This window comes from Mirounga angustirostris, unplaced genomic scaffold (genome assembly GCF_029215605.1).
Source record: "Mirounga angustirostris isolate CCGP_5_RB_7025 unplaced genomic scaffold, mMirAng1.0.hap1 SCAF_7, whole genome shotgun sequence".
Taxonomy (NCBI): domain Eukaryota; kingdom Metazoa; phylum Chordata; class Mammalia; order Carnivora; family Phocidae; genus Mirounga; species Mirounga angustirostris.
Genome location: NW_026991715.1, coordinates 88,478,827 through 88,500,121, shown reverse-complemented (window position 1 = coordinate 88,500,121; position 21,295 = coordinate 88,478,827).

Sequence of the window (21,295 nt, the reverse complement as noted above, 5' to 3'; positions counted from 1 at the left end):
TCTTGTACGCTCTGAAAATTGTTTTTATGGTTTTAAAATTTTCAATCTATAATGAATCCTGACTGCCATCAGAGTTTTTGTACGCATTAAAGTGGAAATGAGCTAAGCTGGCTTGTCTCCACAACATTTTAGAAGGGAAGGAGCACTGTACCGGGAGTCCAGACTCCAGAGGCCTGACTTGTTCACTAATTAGTGAACTGTGTGACCTGGACAGATAATAACTTTCCTGGATCTTGGTATTCTCAGAGTTTAAGAAAAAGAGTGGGCGGGTGTGTTGAATCGAATGTTGTAAACTGGAGCTCACAGATGTGTTTTATTTGACCTGCTTGGAATTAGTTTGGGATAATAGTCAAAATTGGGGTATTTCACATAAAAATCTGCATTTTCAGCTTCCTTTGGAAATTGCATGATCTGACATAAGAGGGCTGGCTCTCTCATTGCAACGATCAGCGGCTGCTGTGGAAGCTGTTGCCCCTTCTCTCAGAGCCTGGCCCCGTTTTCCAGACCCTCTCCCTCCTCCCACCACCACGGAGCCACTGGCCTGATGATTTACCTGGTTGGCTGACCCTGAAGGCCTTGAGTTGCAGCCTGTGGTCATTCTGCAGTTCCTTCACTCTTACAATTTAATGATTTAATGATTCTAAAATTCGGTGTAGCCGTTAGTCTAGAGAAATATTCCTTTTCCGTATTACTTAAAAGGCTGGGCATTTTGAGCTAATGTGGGTGCAGCAAGCTCTGACCGACGCTTTTCTTTTTTCCTTTGCTTGTAGCAGATGATCCTTGGTTACCATGGTGATTACCATCCCTTAATGATACGCTGCTACCACACGGGAAATGTAATTTTTTTAAGCTCAGTGGAAAGCAGTGGGGAACAGTGGTGGGTATAAAAGCTTCCTCTCCCCCTCTGTCCCTAGGTGTTTCTCAGTCACCACAAAGGACAAGAGTAGGCCGCTGATCAGTCTCGCCAGACAAACCAACATGAGAGCTGCTGTGAGGATTTAATACCTTCTTGGGTCCCAGTGCCCATGTGGGAACCCTGAGAAAGGCTATTTTCAACCTTCGAAGAATGTTCTGGAGCGAGTCTCAAGGGACTTAATTAAAATAATCACTTTTCACAGCCAAGGCTTTTGACTCTAACCTCCCACACAAAATGAGCATCCCATGTGCAAAATGCCGCGCTCACACATCCTCAGAGCAAGTGAGATCTCTAACTGCACACTCTCCTCCTCGTAGGGATCCCACGGTCTGTGTCTGGCCCTTTCTGACTCTACTGGAGGCAGTGAAAGGTATTCCATACGCTGCCTGAACCTTCCAGGCCTCACTCAGGGGTGTCAGAATTTCTGTGTCCAGGGAAATGGGAGAAGCGCGGGTATTCCACAAAACCTCCCAGCATCCTGGGGCTCACTTCTTGAGATGTCACTTTGAGAGGCAACTTCAATCTGCCCAGGGATGACCTAGCTCACCAGGGCTATGAATCTCTAACTCCTAAGCTCTATTTAAAAATCATGGCCAATAGAAAGCTGGGTTAAAGAGTTGCATTAAAAAAATATATATATTACTCATTTTATTGTTGGTAAGAACACTTAACATGAGTTGTACCCTCTTAACAGATTTTTAAGTGTACAATACAGTATTGCTACCTATAGGTACAATGTTATATAGCAGATTTCCAGAACTTAATTCATTTTACATAGCTGAAATCTTACACCTGTTGATTAGTAATCCCCCATTTCTCCTGCCACTGAGGTTGAATTTTGAGAAACGAGTTAATAGACTAGAGTTGCCTCCGCAGGACTCACTCTCTCCTTTCCTCTTTCCTGCTCCTTCAAATTTCCATACAGTTAAAATTCCTTTAAAAGAAGTAGCTGAGTAGAGATATGTGACCAAGCAACTAGAATCTAGGTGATAGGTATACAGAGGTGTCCACTGTAAAATTATTTCAACTTTTCTACATATTTGACATTTTCATAATAAATATTGGAAAATGGACTGAAGCAGAGCTTACAAACCAGGGGCCCACAGGCCACATAAGGCCCCCAGAACATGATTTATTTGGCCATCAAGGAATTGTTTTATTGAATCAGTTGCAAACATTTTAAAAAGCAGGAGACTTCATGTTAAAATCTGGATTTCTGGTTTCTCTAGAAAAAGCAGGAGATCAGATAACATCAGGCCCCACATTCTTTTTTTTTAAATTTTTTTTTTTAAGATTTTATTTATTTGTGAGAGAGAGAATGAGAGACAGAGAGCATGAGAGGGAGGAGGGTCAGAGGGAGAAGCAGACTCCCTGCTGAGCAGGGAGCCCGATGTGGGACTCGATCCCGGGACTCCAGGATCCTGACCCGAGCCGAAGGCAGTCGCTTAACCAACTGAGCCACCCAGGCGCCCGGCCCCACATTCTTGTATGGAAACATTTGACTGGCGCTGGGGTGGCTGTCCTCTTCGGTGGGGCATGTCCTCTCCGCTTGGACACAGACCCCACTAGACAGACATTTCTCATATCTGTTACTTGAATGGGCCAGCTTCTCAGTTGGAAATACTCATCCAGAGCAGCCTCAAAAGGGGGAGAAAGGGAAAAAAGGGGACTTGACTCTATGTGAGTGTCTGTGTGCCCACACGTAGTTAGCAGGAAAATGCAGTCGTGCACCTCTGTCTTTGTTCTGAGTGGTTGGGAGGTAAAGTCTCCTCCTTCCCCTCTGCTTACAGCCCCTGGAAGTGCTGCTCAGTGCCACACTATGAGGCTAAGTGAGCAGAACAGCCCCGCAAAGAGGTCTGGGGGTGGCTGTATCAAAAGGAGAGTCTTGAGACCAGCTGAGCAAGGCTGCATTTATTTGAGAATGTTGCCTTCTGACTAAAATGCCTCCGTTACTGCAGTAAAGAGATAATCTCTTATCAGTTAGTTGTCATCAATGTTTATCATAAAGCTTCATTGGTGGGTGTCAGGCAAAGAGAACTGCGCAGAACTCAGGTGTCCTGGAGCCTACATTTTATCTGTGCATATCACAATGGGAAAATTCTACCTCTTGTTTTTCTTTCTGGCATAAAGGAGGTTTGTGCGTTAAAATACTTTCTCGGCAGGAAATGGTGTTTGTTGCAGGGTTTAGTGTTTCCAAAAATTGATTTTTCCCCCTCTACTTATGCCTTTTTCTTTAGGGGTCCACACTCAACAGGATGCCTCCATCGGGGTGTGCTGCGTCCCCAAGGTCTGTTCCTGGTTGGAAGCCGTGTCTACCAAATCTGCTATCTTAATGGTCAGTCCACTGTGAGCACTGGAAGGAGCTTATTACATCCTTGCGGGTGAGAACGGTGAGGGTGAACTCAGGCGCCTTCGCCTTCTACCTCTTCCTCCAGTGTTTTCTGTTGAGCTTGGAATACGATCCTGTCTCCTTGCCCAGCTGTCCTTACGCGGTCTGACCCCTGCTTATCTCTCAGCCTCATATCCCGTTCTTTCCTCCCCTCCCCACACTCCAGCCACACTAGCTTCTTTCTTTTCTTTAGTACCCAAAGCTTGTCCCCTCCAGGGCCATTACACTGATATTTCCTCCTCCTGAACCACTGTTTCTCCAGCTCTTGGCCCTGCTGGCTCCTCCTCATTCGGGCTGAGGGGCTCCTCAGAGGCCTTTCTTGACCACCATTCTTTCCCCCTCATGCCCACTTGCTATTACATTATGTTGTCATTTTTTCATTGCAGTTATTATCTAAAACCATTTTTATTTGCTTGTTTAGTGTCTACCTCTTCCACTTCCGTGCAAGCTCCGTCACAGCAAGGATCCTGTTTCTTGTTCACCATTCAATTTCCCCATGCCTCATCATTGGTGACACGAAAGGCAAGGCTGCCACCTAGTGTTTAGACGCGGAGATGTGTGGTACCAGCAATACCATTTTTTTTTTTTTAATTGTATATGGGAGTATACAAAGTCCAATTTCTACAACCTGCTACAACAAAGACCAGAATTTACCAAGGGAGCATAATTCCCCACAAAGTGTCTCTTAAGAGGCCCCACATGGATTCTTTGCATTCTCACGGGTTTCTGCCAAAAGCAGAGACGCTGTCTTTGTTAGCTACTACAGCAATCCAAAGCAACCAAGACAGATGCGTAGCTCAGTTTCACAAGGTCGCAAGCATATTCTCCAGACTGCGTTTCCTTCCATTCCACCTGCTTTCAAAGTCAAGGTGTGCTGCTTATAAAATTAGTGAAACTCATGTTAAAGAAAAGAGCAACCCATCATCTCAATTGCTTATTGCCCTGGTAACATAGGGAAGGATGCATCTTTAAGGTTCAGGAACGCATAATCCATTCAGACCCTTAAGTGGCTGTGGCCAAGCGAGAGACTTACTTATCTGCACTGAAAAATCTTGGTAGCCCCAGGCTGGGTATTTTCCACTTCCAGCCATGTTGAAGACTGGCAAGCAAAGAAAGGGAAGCTGTGAAAAGTAGCCAGATGAGGGTGGTACCAGGGGAACCCATTTAATAAAGAGCCTCAGTTAGGCTCCTAAGATATCACTCTGGGAAACTGGGTTATTAGAAACGATAGAAAATGGGTGGTGAGATGCGCCAGTGGATGGGAATAACCATGGCAACCAAACTATCCATTTTCTTATTATTTCACTTTCCTTGAGACTAAAAATAGATCAAGTGTAGGTCATTGTAAACAAGACCAGCAATGGTTTACATCTCCTGTTACAGCTTTTGCTGGCTTTTTTTGTGGGCTTGTAAGGAAATGCCCTCCTAACATAGGAAAATTATCATATGCCTTTTGTTCTAACTATCTAGTCTTTGCTATATATTACCCTAATGCACATAGTGTTCTATTTTTACCTTAGAATATATTTTCTAAGAGCAAGTAGGAAACAATTATGGAATTATAAAGCCAAATTACAATGTGTTTTGGAAACCACTTGCTCAAAGCAGGATTTTTTTTCCCCATCCTAAGAGATCTAGGTTCTATTTAAATCTCTGTAGTGACAAGGAACTTACTCCTTCATGATGTAGCGATTCTATTATTAAACAGATCATTGGAGAGTTATTTTCCTCTTTCTGTTTATTTATACACCTGATATTAATTAGGCACCTATGCTGTACCAAGCACTATGCTGGGCACTTCAGATCTAGTGGTGAACAAAATGAACCCAGTCCCTGAATGTATAGAGGTTAGAGTCTGCATCCCTGTGACTTTCCTCTGGATATCTGCAACTAGAAACATTATAGAACAAGACAGTTATCTTTTTCTGAGAGTTCTCTGAAATCTGTAGAGATCCTTTAGATTTTTTCTGACCAATACAGCTTATGGAGTCAGTGAGGATTCCTTGGCTGCAAGCAAGCAAAACAATGAACAAAGGCCCTGGCCAAAAAAAAAAAAAAAAAAAGGATCCACTTGAGGGAAATAGGATAGCTGAGAAAACTGAAGGGCGAGTGGAAGAATCAGGCTTGGAGAAAGCAGAACGGTGGCAAGTTGGAGCATCTAAATAGCAGGACTAATGAACCATGTTTTCAAGGTCCTGCTATTGTTTCAGTAACAATTGTTTTCCTTTGACCCTCTGATCAAGACTGAAATTTCAAGGAGAGAGGATCTGATTGGCTTGGCTGGGGTCCCATGCCCACCCCATGCTGGGGATGGTGGTGGAACTTCTTGATGTCTACACAGAATGTAGTCAATGAAGCAACGGGTATTCCTGCAAAGATCAAGAAACTGCCAGAATGGGGCACCTGTTCCTGCAGAGAAAGATCAAGAAACTGCCAGAATGGGGTGCCTGAGTGGCTCAGTTGGTTAAGCAGCTGCCTTGGGCTCAGGTCATGATCCCAGGGTCCTGGGATTGAGTCCTGCATCAGGTCTCTCTGCTCATTGGAGAGCCTGCTTCTCCCTCTCCCTCTGCCTGCCACTCTCCCTGCTTGTGCTCTCTCTCTGTCAAATAAATAAATAAAATCTTAAAAAAAAGAAACTGCTAGAAAGAGGAGGAGTGGATACCGGTGACCAAATCAACAGATGACCTAACAGTTGCCATCTTAATCACCATCCTTTGGGCAGACAAGACCACTTGGAAACCAGGATGCAAAGGGAAACCTGGAGCTCCTCCCTTAGAAAGTAACACTTGCCTGCAAGGTCTGATAGATTTATCTCATCTCTCGAGTAAGAACCCCCAGGTCTGCCTCACTTTCCTCATGTGATCCTCAGGATGATCCTGACAACCTCATCCTTGTTGGTCTTACTCCATCCAGAATTCACTTTTTCCCTGGGAGGCCCAGGAGAAGCCCAGTCCGGCAGTGATGAAGGGCTCTTGGCTCTTCCTTTTGAAAGCTGCCTGCTGGATCCAGCCCAAGCACCAATGCTGTCTCAAAGCTTGCTTTATTTCTAAACAAATATGTTTATAACCTCAAATTGGGATCTGCATCCATTCCTTATTTCACCATCTTACCCGTGAATGTATCATATAGCACTTTGCAAATGTAAATGAGTTTAGTTGGTTTCAACTGCTTGTTCTTGGGAATCAGGCAGTTTTGCTAAAAGTACACACAGGAACATCCTAGATTTTTTTTTTTTTTTAAGATTTTATTTATTTATTTGACAGAGAGAGACACAGCGAGAGCAGGAATACAAGCAGGGGGAGTGGGAGAGGGAGAAGCAGGCTTCCTGCTGAGCAGGGAGCCTGATGTGGGACTCGATCCCAGGACCCTGGGATCATGACCTGAGCCGGAGGCAGACGCTTAACGACTGAGCCACCCAGGTGCCCAACATCCTAGATTTTTGCTGGAGATTAACGTAAAAACTAAATATTTGCGTATCTATCTCACAAAAGGGAAAAGTCACTAACTTTCTCCACTACTCTAGCAGCTCCCCCCCCCTTTTTTTTTTTTTTGAGATTATTATAGAATCTCACATGATGTCTGCAGGCTCCTGTGTGCTTTGGAATAGAATTCACTTGGGCCCAGTGTTATAAAGTCTCTTAAAGCTGCCAGGTGTGTGTACTCTTGCGTGTATTTTACATTGCCTGCCTTGGTTGGACCCGGTCTAATTTGAATACCTATCTCCTTGCTAAAAAGAGGCCAGCGAGCTATTGGTTAGATCTGCCTTCACCTTGCAGAGCTCAGCTGTGTTTAAAAGAGGAAGGGCTTTACAACCAGAAAGACCCAGGTTTAAGCCCTATTCCTGTCTCATACTAGTTGTGTGGCCTTGGTCCAGTTTTTTTAACCGTTTCTAGGTCTCAATTTTCTCATCTGGAAAATGGACATAACCTCATGGGGGCGGTTTGGATTGCTTGTATCAGTCAAAAGACAGAAATCACCCAGTTATTTGAACAGAGAACTTCCTATAAAGAACTGTCAACCAAGTACTGAAGCGACGAAAAGGGAAAAAGGAAACACTAAGAATGTAGCCGTCTTAGCAAGCGGCCCCCACCCTGGAACCGGGGGAAGGAATGGGGATTGGCAAGGCTGAGGAGCCTGAGTAGGGGCCCTGCAGACCTGAAATTCAGGCCTCCGAGAACGCGCACTGCTCCCTCGCACTGTTGGCTCAGGAGCTGGACGGCACCCCCTGCGGGGTGGGCCCAGCCCTCTGAGGAGGGGACAGGGAACTGCGGTGCTGGGGTCTCAGGGGATGGAGTGGTGCTAGCTCCGCGGGCGTTGGAAGAATCACAAACCAGAATCAACCGCGCTGCTAGCCCTGGGACGTAACCCCCTTGCTACGACGGTGCGGACGGGAATGGAAGACAGAAGGGAACAGGAGGCACACAGGAAGGAGGGTCCCCTTCCCTCCGGCCTTGTAGTTAGTTTCCTGCTAGTGCCCCCTATTGACAAACCCCGGCTGAGAGAGGAGAACGGAGGTTTGCGGAGTCCCCGCCCCACAGTCACAGAGGATGAAAGGCTGGGAAGCAGCAACTTTCTAATTGGCCACTTTGGCTACTCGGCATCTTTCTTCCACACAAGAGCTTTCCTATGGACTTCCATACACGGAAACGAAGACGTTCTCAACCTCATTGCACTTCAGTGTCCCAGCAGTCCCTCAAAGTCCCAGCGGTCATCGTATCTACCTCTGGGACAGTTACATCATTCATTCTGAGCTGTCTTGGTTACTCTCAACTTTGAAGTCTCACCAGAACATTCTGTTACTGAAACACTAAATTTTCTTGTGTAAAATTAGTAAGGGGGAAGAGAAGAAGAAATACAAAATTAGTTTATATGAGGGGTTGAAAAACTCCAACTCACAGGTCAAATCCAAATTTAAAAATAAAGTTTTATAGGAACATAGCCACACCGATTGATTTACATATTGTCTCTGGCTGCTGTGGGGCTATGATTGTACATTTGGGTGTTTGCGACACAGACCATATAAGCCTAACATATTTGTTATCTGACCCTTTACAGAAAAAAAGTTTTACTCTGCTTTACCTACACACACACACATTTCAAAAACTGGTTTATTCCAAGTTTCTACCCTCTCTGTTAGAACCTGTTAGTTCTTTACTTGGTGAGCTGACACAAAATATTCATTCCTGAATGAATGTCAGAATGAATTCAGAAGTGTCTGAATCCTCAGGGATTCTGCCTTTTTATGGTTGCTGGAGTTTTCCATTAACTTTTATTATTGGTCATGGAAGTGCTAAGATACAGACCAGAGAATCCCTGAGTTCTGGACATAGTTCTCCTTACATTCATTTTGTAGTAGCAACACAATCAGCTTCTTGTTATCAGAATCAATCATCTCAGCCAGAAGAGTAATATTCTTTACCTGTTGGTTCAGGGACATGAGGACCCCAAAATGACCAGTGGCAGTCTCATTTTCCACTTCAATGGAACCATTGTTGTGTAGGCAACAGGAATCATTCCTCCCTCCAGACCAGTACAGATCATTATTGCACAGATGAGAGGCAAGAATTCTGCAAGAAGGTTATTAGATGTAATAGTGAGAGGAGCCACTCCTACATCCACCCCTTGATTGCTAGACCCATGTATGCTGGCTATGGATGAAAGAGCACCAAAGAGCATACATACACCATATCCTGTAGATAGAATCCCATGCATTCAGGATATTGTCTTTTAACTGGCACCAGAGCCTAGATTTTGATGGGCATCTCATGATTCTGTTGGGCCAGCTGCTTCTGGATGATGGAAAACATGGTAAGGCAGACAGGCATCTGGTGTGTAGTGTCTTCTGTGCAAGCTGGTACAAAAGGCATCAGTGCCAGTGACAAATCAGGCATTCCTCCAAGGCAGCGGGCGCTCACTACGATCTTAGGCAAATGAAAGAGGCCAGCTTAGCCACACATCCATGGGATACTCTCCGTCTCCCGTTCTATCTGGGGGTACTTTGTGCTCCTTGCTTTTCTTTTTTTCTAGAAATGGTCCTCTCATGAATTCTCTCCTCCTGAGCCTCTTATCACTGCTCTCAATGGCTTCTCAGACCAGGACGACCTTCCTCTGCAGGGACCTGGGAGGCTTCCAAGCCACTGAGGGAGTTCTTGCTACTGAACAGCCTGGGCAATGGCTTTCTAGACCCCTTCAGACTTCATGACAGCTGCATCCTAATTTGCATAATTCTCCATGGCTGTTCAGCTAGAGTAGGTATCATGGGCTTGGAAAAGGAGTTCCTTCCTTCCTTCCTTTCTTTTTTCTTAAAGATTTTTATTTATTTATTTTTTGTCAGAGAGCATGCACAAGCAGGGGGAGTGGCAGGCAGAGGGAGAAGCAGGCTCCCTGCTGAGCAAGGAGCCCGATGTGGGGCTGGATCCCAGGACGCTGGAATCATGACCTGAGCCCAAGGCAGACACTTAACTGACTGAGCCACCCGGGCGTCCCAGGAGTTACTTCTTTCTTTGGGCCCAGTGACTTTCTTTGGGTCAGGATGAGGCCAGCCTCGTGTGTGTAAACCCCAGACAATGTTTTAGGTCCACTATGTGTGGCTCTATGGACATTGCCTAACCCCTTCTTTAGCATTTAATGCAATTTACTTGACATGAATTAAATCCTTATAATGGTCATTTCTGCTAAGGTCATGCTTAGTGAAAGTAATTCCAGTACATGATTATCGAAAGTAACACCAGGGTTTCATTGGCCTCAAACAATCATTACATGGCATCCTGGGAAGGAATAAAAAGCAAGATTCTGAATAAGCTCAAATAGGGCTACTGATTCATAATTATGTAAGTATATAAGTTCTTTTTAATCTAATAAGAGCAATAATAGAGTTTATGTATTGCACATTTTGAATAAGTTTCCCAGTTTGTAGTTGGCCTTTCAATTTTTTTAAAAAAGATTTTATTTATTTATTTGAGAGAGAGAAAGGGAGAAGTAGACTCCCTGCCAAGCGGGGAGCCTGACCTGGGGCTCAATCCCAGGACCCTGGCAGCATGACCTGAGCTGAAGGGAGATGCTTACCCGAGGACTGAGCCACCCAGGCGCCCCTCAATTTTTATACAAAAATGTTTATTTTTTTTTATTTGAGGCTAATTTGTCATTTGATCAGAAAAAATTTGTAAATATATTCATATAACATTTCTTATATTTCTTCGGATTCTTTGAGTCGTTGTGCTATAGAATCAGGGTGGGGCTAGTAGGAAGTCACAAAGCCAGTTCTAGCAGCACTCAGCAGTACCTAATGTGCTTGCTGTGTGTGACTCTGGGCTTAACCTCTCTGGGTCTCAGTTTTCTCCTCTGGGAAATGAAATGAGTAGATGAGATGATATCAAGGTCTCTTCCATTTTAATACTATGATATCAAATGACAAGTGATATGATTTCATATGATGTGACTGATAAAAGGCTAAGGCAGGGATTGAATTAGCTAAAGACGACCATAACTTTCATATTTCAATTCAAACTCTTTGAGCCTAACAAACTTTTTAAGCGTTCAAGATAAAGCAACTATCGATTCATCTGAAATAAACATGGTGTGTCTGATCTGAGTACATCTTGTTTTTATTTCTCCAGAGAACTGGCGGAAGATCTCTCCAATATTTACTGGTAGCAGAGAAATTCAGTCTAGGAGCTTGTAGCCGGCAGCACATGGCTGGTTAGCATAAAATCCATACAGCCTACTCAGATGACTCTGAAGGGCCTGACAGTGGCTTTTGTTTGATTCTCTATCTTGTCATGGTGGATCAGAATGCTTCTTTCAATAATAAACAGGGACTTTCTGTATTCCACATAGTCTAACTTGAAATATGAGTAAGAGGATGGAGTTAGAGAAAGGTAAGGAGGGAAAAAAGATAAAAAGAAAAAAGCCTTGGTTGAGGGGTGTTCTGTTAGTTGTATGCGTGTATTGGGATCTGGTCCAACACTCCTCTTAGGAGGAGGTCAGGCACTTGGAAATGCTTCTGGAAAGGGAAGTGGAGATTAGCATGAGAAAAGTACAGCTCGTACATTTCCGGTCTTGAGGTACCTGTTCGTGTTGAGTACGTTTCCAGGGAAGCCAGACACAATGCAGCAAGAGGCCCAAGGAATAATTTGGGTGAGTTCTGGAATTCTGGTCATGAGTTTACTTTGTTTGTGAAGGCAGTGTCTGAGTCAGACTTCCTCACAGAGGACCAGGGTGCTGGCCAAGAGGCCCAAGTGGGGATTGGATTTTTAGTGCCTGGGTGTGGATTAGGAATTCAAAAGGTGGAAGGCAGGGCTCGCTCATGCATGGTGAACATGCACCCAGTGCTGTTGCACAGGACCCATGGCTCAGAAAAATCCCATGCTCGATCCTTAGTGTTTTGCAATTGCTATCTTTAAGTTTTTAATAATTTTATTTTTGAATTTATGTTTTATAAGTGAAGTCAGATGCGACCATGGAGCATGACCAGGGGCTTGGGGTCTTGGCTCACCAGCAATCCTGTTTTTTACCACCTCCTGCTCCCAGCTTCTCAGCTGCCAGCGCCCCCAGCAACCACTGGTACCTAAGCCCCTGGTTGGGGCCTGGGAATGAAGCAGGAAGACTTGGAGCTAGGTATGCTCATGCTTGTTGAGTTGTGGGACTGGGCCTCATTCATCCCAAGTATCCCCAAGCACAAGGGGGTGCAACATCAAATAGCAAATAGAAAACACCATGACAAGTCGGAAGAGACCACAAAATCAAGAAAAAGCTTTTTCTTCTGCTTTTTAAATGAGAGGCCCCACATTTCCATGTTGCACTAGGTCCCACAAATTATGGAGCCAATGCTGGTGAGAGGGGCAGGTAATGACTACCCAAGGAGTGAGCTAGGCTGACCTCAGAACACAGCGGGTAGTAAGGGTGAACACCAAATCCAGGGGTGGAGTATAGAGGCCAGAGCTGAGCATTGGAGTCAGGAGTTTGAAGCAGGAGAGTTAAGAGAAACTGGAGAAAGTTGAAATCAAGAAGAAAGCATGGCTAGGGTATTCCGAATATAAATTTCAACAGTGGTTTGTGTTTTAATCTTATTTTATGTGTTTAAGGGTCCATCTGACTCAAATTGCCAAAAATGAAGCCAAACAATGTTGACTATGTTCTAAGCCCAAGTCAGTCCCTGAGAGGGGAAATAAAGACAATCATACATTTTTCTCATCCTGAGGGAGTTTACAGAGGGCTGAAATGTTCCTTTAGCCCTCCTGTATAATGGTATGAATTACCATAAAAAAAATTCGGTTGTCTGTTAGGCCTTTAACGTGAATAATTCTTGAAAAGAAGACTGTTCCATCATATAACACGCTTTCTTTGTGTTGTGTGTGTGTGTGTTCTAATCTGTGGGGGGAGAAAAAAACTTTTATAGTTTCTCTTTTAAGTTCGGTGTCTTTAGCCATATATATGAGGGACATTGATAGGAACTATTGCTCCTGATAAAGAAGACTGGAAACCAGAAAGTGAATCCTCCCCATTTGGGATTCCACAACCTTGCTCAGCACCTCTGAAGTTGTGCAGGGTTTGGGAAAGAAGTGCAAACAATACTCAGCGCCTCCACTTATTTTTAACAAAATGGCATTTAAACACCATTTGTACTCTTAATTTGTTCTGAAGACTTTATAGTTTCAGTTGCTAATGTTAACTGCAGGTGAATAGTAGGAAAGTTTTTAACCATATTTTGAAGCAGAATTTACTTATCAGAGTGGCAGGGGGAGCAGGGAGGAAGTCTGGAAGAAAGTAACACCTGTCTTGTCTGACACTTCACATTTTTATTTATTTAACACACACTCATATAGTGCTTACTACAGTGTCAGACATTGTCCCAACTGCTTTACCAACACTAATTAATTTAGTGCTCCTAACAATCAGGGCTGGCTTATCCAATAGGCACAGTGCCTGACTTTTTAAAGTCAGGAGGAAAAAAAATTGAATATAATAATATGAATATATAATAAGGAATCCAACCTGGATTAAATGCCCTTAGACCAGTGCAGCTGTAAAATATAATTTTAAATATTATTTTATAGAAGAAGGGGCCCATGAAAGCAAACAAAAATCATAATGTGGTTCTAATAACAACTCCATTACCCTAATTTTATAGATGAGAAGTATGAAGCATGCTTAGCGATACACAGCTAATAATGAGAGAGCTGAGACTCTAGTCAAGTGTTGGCTTCCAGCGCTCTGTAGAACACTGTGCTGAGCTATTCTGACATGCTCCTCAATGCAGTATTTCACATGACTTTCCCAGATGCTAAAAAATTTGCTCTCAATAAACCAAAACTTTGTGTTTTAATAATTTTAGAAGGTTTTCTATACATTTGTTACTTAATTCCTGCCTTAATAATTAGGTTATCCTGAACGTAAATCTACTCTTCTGCATGATGCCACGGTATTCTTATCCATTGGTAACCTTATTCAGTATTTCTTATGCACTTGGCACTCTTCTAAGATTTTTTTTTACAGGTGTCAACTCATTGAGTCCTCATTACCCTATGAGGCAGATAGACTTTATAGATGAGGAAACCCAAGTTAAGAGAGGTTAAGCTACCTGTCCAATTTCACCCAGCCAGTTGGTAACAATGGAACCCAGGTTTCCTGGCTCCAGAGTGGACCCTCCCAACCAAGGAAGAGCAGCTGCTTTGCACTCTGCAGTATAGAGTGATAGTCTCAGGAGCTTTATTCCTACCCCTCATATTTTTGGACCCAGATGTTATTTTAAGTCTGCTGTCAACGTTTCAGGGTATCTGCCTTCTCTCTCCCTGTTAGGCAATTAGCTAATAATTTTAGCTATGTTTTGTTTCTAGCACTCACATTTATCACTTGATAAATTCATGGAGTGCCTACCAAGGGCTGTGTTGTGTTTATTTGCTGCTTTCAACTGCTGTAATCGAAGAACTAGAGAGTCCATTACTCTGCCAGGTAGCATCAACATGTGCTGTGTGGAGGGAGAGATGTTCCTCTAATTGGTCTTGTGATACTTACTGCCTGGCCTTGTGAAGATGATTTTGGATGCGTTGAGGCCCTTTCTTGGTTAATGGTCATTTATTTCTTGGTTTTTAGCCAACTTTTCAATAGCAAGTGCTGGTAAATGGCATTATTTTATATAAGGGGGTAATATTTAGCATGATACCTTAATTGAGCAAGTGGCTCAAAAGAGTTCATTTGCCAGGTAACTGCACTATCTTTATGGTCTTTATTGAATGGTGTGACAAATGATTTAAGTGGAAAATAAAACCCATTGGGCTATTCTGGATTAGTTTTCCCTTATAGCTCAATCTTGAATACTAGTCCTGAAGTTGGGAGGGACTCAATCTCCCTACCTATATATCTGCTCTCCCAAGTTTTTATGTAGAAAGAAATGTTTGTTTTATATCTTGACCTTTGCTCACACCCAAATATCATACGAGGTATATCCTAAATTTTGCCTTCATGACTATTTTAGAGTTTAAAATCTAATTGACCACAACTCTAGGATTTGAAGACTGCTTTCTGCCACCAGTTTGATTCTTTCCTATTAGCCTCATTTCAGTTCTTGGTCTTCACAGCCCTCTCAGGAAGCACTGCTACCACGCCCAAGACTATTCTTCATGACTGGCCCAAGAATGCTCTGCTAATTGGCAGTTTACAATCCCTCAGAAGCTTGACAGTTTCTGGGTCCCACTGCTTAGTCATCGTGGAAATACCCAAGCATTTTGTAGTCTCTGGAATAATAACTAATATTTTAGATAGGAGGAAAACAAACAAGAGATGAGCCAGTTTCTCAAAACATCTTCATCTGTTTTTGTTTGTTTGTTTTAAAAACAAACCACTCCAGACTACTACTTAAGTCAGAGTTTACAAAGTGGTGACCCACAAGTTAGATTTAGGCCATTGACATGATTTGTTGGCCTGCATCTTAAACTACACAAATTTTAAATCAATTACTTTCATTTAAAAATCAGGAAATTTTACCAAAAAAAAAAAAAAATAGATCTCTAGACTTCTCACTTCTTTGGAACTTGGGTGATCTGACAGCATTAGACCCATATTCTTCTATGGTAACAGTGAGCTAGAACTGGGTAGTCCCTCGTTGCTTTAGACAGAGCAGGCACTGCCTCACCTGCCACAATCCACATGTAGTCCAGTTTGCTTACTTACATTACCTGTCTGTGCCCTGGAGGCATTTGATTTTGTATCCCCTACTGTGAGTCAATGAAAGACACAAGCTCAAAAGTTCAGGATCACAGTACCTTTGCTTAGTTTTCTGCTTAGTTAACATAATCTTAAAAAATTGAAATGGAAAAGTAATACATGCTCATAAAAATTAAAACAGTGTATAGCAAAAAGTACAAATTTAGTGACCTCACTGATCCAATAATTCTTTTTCCTCATTCTCCAGAAATAATACTGGTAATAGTATCTTTTGTATTCATTTAGATATTTTCTATTAATATGATTTTTTTTTTATCCAACTGGGGTTACCTGCTTTTTGTAAGGCTATATGTATATACAACTACTGGGTACCACACATGTGCAAAGAATGCTATGGTGTATTAAAGTAACCATCCACATAATTGACAAAAAACTCTTGCTGAAATGTCCAAATATTAGACAAAAATGTTTTAAAATTATCTGACTAGTTGCCTTCATTAGTCATCCTTTCAGCTCCTTTCTTTATGGAAGGAATCCATCCTTTCAGTAGACATTCACTAAGTTCCCATTATGTTCAAGGCACTCTGCTAGGTAAAGTGGGAAATAGAGAGATGAATTAAAAACAAGATCAACAACACTAACATAAGGAAGAAAGTGATTAATTTCTTCCCCAAAAGAATAGGGTGAAGGTATTGGATTTTAAATTAAACATGCTCTAATTTCAGTGGACCAAGCCTAAGATTTGAAGGATTACAGAAGTCTAGGAATAATCCAAACTTGAAAAGGTAAATAAGAAAAAGTTTCAGCTGAGTGATTTCAATGTCAATTTTGCTAAAGTGAAGTTGAGGTGATAGAACCACAAAGTAGAGATAGAATTAGAGATGTGCCTATGAGAGATTGAGAAAGAAATTTTGCCTTTGAAATCTTCTATCTCAGTTACCTGGAAAAAATTATTTCTGTTTATTGAATACTCTCTTGAATTAGAGAATGGTAAATGCTGCCAATTTTTAAGGAAATAACCAAAACCAAACCAAAAAACCCATAATATTACCTTAAGGACTTTTCCCCGCTATAGTTTTTTGACGGGTGGGGCCTCTTGTAAATAATAGAAAATACCTATTTGTTACAGATCTGCAATCACTTGTGGATACAGAATTATGGAGGACACAAAGCACACCCAAAGTTCTTTCCAAAGAAATATCACTCTTCAAAAATTCTTTATTTTGGTCTCCAGCAACCTGATGTTTTCATATAGTCAGTGTGGATAAGGAGTTTAAAAGTTATGCAACTCTAGTTTTGACATGTATAATGGCTATGTAAGATATTTATTAACATTGGATAAAGCTGAGTGAACTGTTTTTTGCAATTTCTTGTGAGTCTTAAACTATTTCAAAATATAAGTTATTTTAAAAATGATCATTCAACAAAATTTCCTCCTGCTTTGAAATGTCTTATCTTTTGTCTCGAATGCCTCATTTAGAGTTTTAATTTTAAAACTTCTTACTTAAATTATTTTATGGGGGCGCCTGGGTGGCTCAGTTGGTTAAGCAACTGCCTTCGGCTCGGGTCATGATCCTGCAGTCCCTGGATCGAGTCCCGCATCGGGCGCCCTGCTCGGGAGGGAGCCTGCTTCTCCCTCTGACCCTCCCCCCTCTCATGTGCTCTCTCTCTCTCTCTCATTCTGTCTCAAATAAATAAATAAAATCTTAAAAAAAAATTATTTTATGGATATTGCTAGTTGAAATATCAGTGAACTTGTCTGAATTATTCAAGCAAAAATATCTGTTTTTAGAAATACATTATATGTTAGAAAGAAAAAAAGAAGATAGTAGGAAGGGAAAAATGAAGGGGGGAAATCAGAGGGGGAGACGAACCATGAGAGACTATGGACTCTGAGAAACAAACTGAGGGTTCTAGAGGGGAGGGGCGTGGGGGGATGGGTTAGCCTGGTGATGGGTATTAAAGAGGGCACGTACTGAATGGAGCACTGGGTGTTATACGCAAACAATGAATCATGGAACACTACAACAAAAACTAATGATGTAATGTATGGTGATTAACATAACATAATAAAATAAAATTTTAAAAAAAGAAAGAAAAGCGTTTTATTCTCTCATGAGTCATCTAGGCTAGATTTCTTCAATGACAAAGTTCAGAGGATAATTGGCCAGCCTCAATTTCTCTTTGCCTTGCTTTAGAACTTTAGATAAGAAAGAACATTTTTCATAATAATCCCATAAGTCTACAATTTTTTTGTTCTTTTGTCTCAAAAGTGTATGAGCTGTTTGAAATATCAGTAGTACCATAATCAACAACTATTTTTTTTGGTATTACTTTGCCAACAGCTTTTTCTCTCCACAACACATATCATACCAATCTATAAATGTGTTATGTTCTATGATAAATTACATAAAACCAATAAATGCCCCCATTTTCTTATTCTGTATATTAAAAAATACTATAAATTCACTTAGAAATATCATTAGAGCCCCTTTAAAAAAATTCAGAGCTATGGTCTCCAAAATAGGGCTCACATGTCCCAGGGATATTCAGGTTGATTCATACTAGTTGTCTAAACTTGAAAAACTAATGTGATCCAAAGCAGTGGTAGCCAATATACTGTGCCAATGGTCAAAAATTCATTTAGCAAAATTTCTCCACAAGATTCTTCATAATCAATTAAGAAAAATTTCTTCTATTCATATTTCTAGTAGGTAGTGACTATTCTTTTGGGGAGCATGTATCAGTAATTTACATATTTCCATAATTTTCTAAAAAGCATTATGGCCTTTTTAGTGAATCACCAGAGTAATTATTCATCCTTTTCAGTCAAGAAAGTATATAGTTTCTGTTTAGGAGGGATCTAGATGCTTTCCAGCCCAACTGACTGCCTACTGCTTGAATCTGCTTTTTGAAATTCTCACCAAGCATTCATCTAGCTTAAGTCATGCTATGACCTGGAGAGCCTCAGGCTCTCAGAGGCAGTGCTTCAAGGATTTCTGTGGGGAGGGGGTAGGGGAAACCGGAAAAAGTGAATGCTGACCTGGCATGGATCCAGTTCTCCTCATTCACTCATTGAACAAGAGCAGCTGGGATAGCATCTGATTCAGTTAATCAGCTTCTTTGTCAGATTTAATCAGCAGAAAGCATTCCATTGCTCAAGGAAGTGACCCTTGAGCTGAATCTTAAGGATGAGTAGTAGTTAGCCATCCAAAAATATAGTAATTGGGCCCAACCATTTGAATGGCAAAATATGTTGCCTCAAATAAACTATGAAAGAGGGATGTCAGAGCAAATGGGAGAGTAAGCACCTCCAGAAAAATCTTCATAAAATTAAAAAGAAAACTGGTAAAAATCATGAGTCAACTTTTTCAGAATTTTAGATATTTAATCAAAGGCTTGTAGCAATCTGGGGAGTGTTTATTCAAGAAAAATGGCTGAATCTCAGTAAAAACTGTGAGACTTATGGCACTTAACTTGCCCTTTTCCCATCCCCCACTCTCTAGCTCCATGATAGCTTTGAAAATAAACAACCTGCAATCATGTTGAAAATTGGCAACCTGGCAGCCACTGACAGTTGCAGAATGGAGTTGGACCTCCTTCAAAACCTCATTCCCAGAGAACTGTCAGTGTTTGACTTGTCTGGTAGTTCCCTGAAAGATTCTACTTGCAAGTCTGTCTTTATTTGACATGACTCAGAGTGGAGCTCATCTAGTGGAAAAAGCCTTTTCACCAGCAGTGCTTATTAAAACAATTAGTGGCAATTGTTTAAAATTTGTGGCTGCCAAGGGTGATAGATAAAGTTAGGATAAAAAATAGGCTAACCAAAAAGTTTAAAGGAAAAGATGGTGAATAAGATATCCATAGGGACTTTGAAAAGCTCTGACATATTCCTAGATTCCTAGGAATCTAGAAGGTCAAGTGCATGCATAGGACTATGTATGCCCAGGACCCTGTGCATGCTGAGAAAGACCTGAGAACACCCTAAGCTCTTAGCTCTGGATGACCTTGAGGGTCTGTGCATGTAGAAAGTGAAGGCTAAGGCAGAGTTGTTAACTTTCTGACTGAGTGTTGAAGGCATGCTCCAATATACAGACACATGGCCCCTTGAGAGACTCACTGATTTTAGGCATTTAAGGAAATCTCTGCCCAATCATCACCTGACCACTAAGCTAACTGAGCAGAGACTTCAGCAATGACATATGACAAGGAACACAGACTTTATCATTCAGAAAAGCCACTAAAACAAACAAACAAACAACAAACAGCAACAAATCCTGAGAAGGGGGAGGTATCTGATTTCCAGAGTTGCCACAATTTATTATTTAAACATCCAGTTTTCAACAAAAAATTACAAGATGTGCAAAGAAATAAGAAAATATGGCCCATACACGGGGGGAGGAGGGAAGTAGCACTTAATAGTAACGGTCCCTGGTAAGTCCCAAATGGTGAAATCACTAGACAAGGACTTTATTTTTTATTTTTAAAGATTTTATTTATTTGAGAGAGAGAGAGTGTGCACGCATGCAAGTGAGGGGCGGAGGGGCAGAGGGAGAAGCAGACAAGCAGATTCCCCGCTGAGCAGAGAGCCTGATGCAAGACCCAATCCCAGGACCCTGAGATCATGACCTGAGCCGAAAGCGGACACTCAACTGACTAAGCCACCCAGGCGCCCCTAGACAAGGACTTTAAATCAGCTATTGGCCAAGAAACAATGAAAAGATGCTCAACATCATTAGCCATTAGGAAAATGCAGATCAAAACCATTTAATACCCATTAGGATCACCATACTAAACAACAACAGTAATAATAAATTTTGGAAAAAACATGGAGAAATTGGGGCCACAGTATACAGCAATAGAAAAGGGTCCAATCTATCTAACAAACCTTATTTTGGTAAGTGAAATCTCCTTCACTTCAGAGGCAAGAAAAATATCTATAGGTAATCAGGGCACTTTCTAGCATTTTCCAAATTGCTTCAAGTACCCACAAATCATACTGAGGTGTCCCAAAAGCATCTACTTGAAAGAGCAAAGAAAAATTTTATGGGATAATTTAGTGGATTAAATGCTAGAGGCACATTCTTGAGACATACATTCCTCCCTGTATATGCTTGACGTCTCTTTGTTATGAAGAACCATAGATCCTGGTTGAAATGATTTGTCTAAAGCTCAGATGAAGTACCTTGCAGGCCAGCAATGTTCTGTCTCTACTGCCATAGGAACCAATACAATTCAGCTTTGGAGGCACATGCTATTTAGCTTTACAAGGTATTATTTTGATATGTAAAACTGATTAATCTCTTCAATTCTAGGCTACTGTGCATTTGAATCTTTTCTCAACAAAAAATAAATGAGTACTTTCTGTAAAATGTATGACAAATTTGTGATTGTATGGGTTAAGATAAATCGAGCAAGGTACTAGAAAACAAACCACATTAAATATAATTTAGTCCTTTATTTACATGACAAATGTTAGTGGTCTCCTTATAGGCATATATTGAAAGTTAAGCATAGTAGCCTTTGTAAAGTTACTGGTCAATTCTGAATTCCCCTGAATAGCCTTATCATTCCATTACTTTGTAAGATATTTTTAACCGGTAACCATAAATCACCTTCTATTATATTAAGGATTCCGGCTGTGATGAATGTGGCAGTTACTCCCTGGGTCGGTAAAATGTATTCAGGTGTTGCCAAGTCCTGTCAGATGTTCAACTAGTTGAACGTGTCTCATTCTGCTTTTACTTAAAAGAGAGTAAATTTTGTTAAATCAGAAAGATTTCTTGTTTCCATTTTTCCCACTTATTAAAATAGTTACTAGTAGCTTT